Source organism: Cavia porcellus, unplaced genomic scaffold (genome assembly GCF_034190915.1).
Source record: "Cavia porcellus strain 051 isolate PalLab524CR breed Dunkin Hartley unplaced genomic scaffold, mCavPor4.1 scaffold_18, whole genome shotgun sequence".
Lineage (NCBI taxonomy): Eukaryota > Metazoa > Chordata > Mammalia > Rodentia > Caviidae > Cavia > Cavia porcellus.
This window is the reverse complement of record NW_026947501.1, coordinates 15,916,384-15,919,985: the sequence shown is the minus strand read 5'-3', so window position 1 is coordinate 15,919,985 and position 3,602 is coordinate 15,916,384.

Genomic DNA, 3,602 nt, shown 5'->3' with positions numbered 1-3,602 from the left:
AGATTAAAAACTGCTTCAGGTGCTGGAAAAGATGGAGGGAGTTGAAGTGACCGGAAGTGAGAAAAAACCTTCTTCTTATGCCCTGTATTATTTAGTTGGGGAAACAAGCAGTTTGTGTGTCTGTGTGTGTGTGTGTGTGTGTGTGTGTGTGTGTTAGGTGATGAGAAGTCCTGAGCGAAAATAAAGAAGGGTGAAGTGTACCGTGACCAGGTAAAGTCTTTCTGAGAAGGTAACATATAAGACAATACCTGAACAGAGGAAGAGACTTGGGTATTGACGGGTGGATCATTCTTTGCATAGAAATTGGCAAATGCAATGGCAGAAGCAAGCGTGTACTTGGAAAAATTTAAGGATCAATATGCAGGCCAGTGTGACTCAATCAAGAACAGGATGAGCTGGGCATGGTGACTTGTACCTATAACCCCCGCACTCTGGGGCACTAAGCAGGAGTATAGAAAGTTCTAATGCAGTCAGGTGTGTTCATGAGACCCTGGAGCCCTGGATGTGAAGGCCCTGGGTTCAAAGTTTGAACAAAAAAAAAAAAAAAAAAAGAGGTGAAGGCCACTAGCGTAGGTGGGTAGATAGGGGTTGGGCCTCAAGGAGGTTTTTTGTTAAGACTTTTTTTTCTTTGTCTTTTTGAGACACAGTCTTGCAATGCAGTTCAGGCTGGCCTTGAGTTCACTTTGTAGCCCAGGCTGGTCTCAAACTTGCAACAGTCCTCCTGCCTTAGCCTCCTGAGTGCTGGGATTACAGGTGTGTGCCACCACGTGCAGCCTTGTTAGGATTTTGAGTCATTCACTTTTTTGTCTTTTAAAAAAAATTTTAAAGAGGATAAAACAGAATAAAATCAATCAAAACAATCCAGGGTAAAAGATACAAGACTTCAAAACATTACAAAATCAACAATAGTTACCATAATGCTTTTTGATGTCTTCAAAATAGCTGTAGATAACTTGGGACATAGTAAAAATCAAACAACAGAATAGAATAGAAACAATAAAAACAAAACAATGAATGCAATAAGGGACTTCAAAACAAGCCTATGGTAAATCCAAAATTCCTATCATGATATATCTTACTATCTTTGAAATAGCTGCTCCTGCCATCAGATTTGACATAAACAAAACAAAAAAGAATAAAACCCAACCCAACGACACAAGGGAAACGAGATAGGAGCTCGAAAGAAGACCATAGGGAATTAACAATGGCTGCAACGCTTAGAAGAGACCCCCCGCCCATGCCACACTGCGTACCGATATCCTCTGAACGGATGATCAGACCACTGGCCTAGACCTGCAGTGTTAGTGAAACCCTAAAGCACTGCAGCCACGTGAGACCAGACCGTTTCCAAAGCATAATGACATACATGTTATGTTCCAAAAATACAATGGATGCTTGAATATTTTAAAACTGTATTGCAGTAAAAGGCACATTGCTGGGGCTGGGGATTTAGCTCAGTGGCATAAGCACCTGCCTTGCAAGCAGGCGGTCATGAGTTCGATCCCCGGTACCGATAAAAGGAAAAAGAAAAAAAAAAAAAAGGCACATTGCCATGACTCTCCCTCAAGAGTACTTCCCTTCATGCTGAACAGTTATCCTAACATTTTTGAAGCTTTCTAAAGCAGTTCTCCAAGTCTAGTTGTGCTGTCCTGACTGTCCTGAATCAATTCAAACATTTCCCTTTCATGGTCATTTTAATTTGAGAGAAAAGCCCGAAGTCACATGGGATCAGATCCTGTGACTAAGGTAGACAAGGACACACTAATGTGTGCGTGAGCACTTTTCTAGGTGCAGAAATGTTCTTCAGATCTGAGGTGGCGCATGCCTGTAATCCCAGAACTTGAGAGGCCGAGGCAAGAGGATTGCTGCAGATTTGAGGCCAGCCTGGGCTACATAGTGAGTTTAGGCCATGTTTCAAAAAAAAGTTCTTTACACAACTGTTTTTGATAGAAACTGAATACATTGTATATTGTAGGAAAAATGTTATTCATTGTGGCTATCATTGGATTATGAATAGTTTTGATGTTTTCAGTTTTGATTGTCTGCATTTTTTCCTCCAATAAACAAAAGCTGAGAAATGCGATATATGAAACACAGACATCCCTCTCCACATCCTATTAAGACTTTAATACTAAAGTAATTAACATCGAGTGACCAGAGGTGTCAGGATTGCCAGGAGTTCAGAAATGCAAATTTTTGCTGGGCTTAGAAGCCCACACCTGGGTAGTGGATGATGTTCCTCCTCCCCAGCCAGCATGCGTCAGTCTGTTAGTTGTCCAGGTAATGGTTCTGGTGACCATTCTTGTGCTTTTGTTTCTTAGAAGCAGCTGGTCACTGTGATGCACATTGTAAGAACCAACCTTCAGCTGACAAGCCATTCTGCCTCTGTACTTCCTACTTATCCCATGTAAGCCCTGGACCACCGGAGATCAGGGCCTGTTATTTTGGAAATGATTCAGATCAGTGCTCATCCATGTAAAATAAATTAGCCTCCAAATTCTGGGTGTCATCTCAGTGTTTTGCTTGCCACTGCTCTCGTAATGCAGTACTCAGGGAGGATGAGGCAATAGGATTTCAAGTTTGAGCCCAGGCTGGGCAGCTTAGCAACTCGGGGAGCCCCTGTTTCCAGAAGGGTTGGGAGTACAGGAACAATACCAACATAGCAAAAGAACTCAGCTGGACATGGCGGCACACACCTCCAATTCTAGCACTTGGGAGACTGAAGCAGGAGGATCGCTGCAAGTTCAAGGTCGTTCTGGATTCAAGCCAGAATTATATATCAGTGTCTCAACCCCCAAAACAAAAGCACAGATTCTTGGTCAAACGAGGGCTGTTGGCTTAGACACGCTGAGGTAGGCCCAGAAATCAGCTTTCTTGTGTTTTCCACATGATTCTGATGCATAGTGACATTTGACAACCAGAGCTCCAAACAATAGCCAAAAACCAATTTGGGCGATCCTTAAGAGATTCCACCTGGGAAAAGGTAAAATCGAATCTATATTACTAGTTCTTTTTTTTTTTTAATCATATTTTATTAGTACATTTTAAATATACATAATGATCACATTCCTCATAATTTGTACCTGTACATAATATAACTTGTTTCTTTTTTTCCCATTCTCCTACTCTTTCTTCAACCCCTCCCCACTTACAAAAGCTTTGTCTCTTTTTTTTCCCTTCTTTTCTCTCTCTCTCTTTTTTTTTTTTTTACTTTTCCCTTCTGATCAAGTGTAACGCCTGGTATAGTCAATATATTAGTAGTTCTCAACCTTGCCTAGGGAACTTTCTTAAATGCTGATGCCTAACCTGGATATGCTGGCTTGTGCCTATGATCCCAGAACCCAGGAGGCTGAGGCAGGAGAATCACTGTACATTCAAGGCCAGCCTGTACTGCATAGTGAGTGCAAAGCTAGCCTAGTCTACATAACAAGACCGTGCCTCAACGCCCATTCATCCCCTGAAAAATCTTATACCTAGATGTCTCCCCAGACCACATTCATCGACCCTTCGTGAATGTGTCCTAGGCATCCAGGTGCTTCTGATCACAGCAGAGCCAATTTATAAGCTCTATTCTATTTTCAGGTACTTTTGCGGTTGAGACA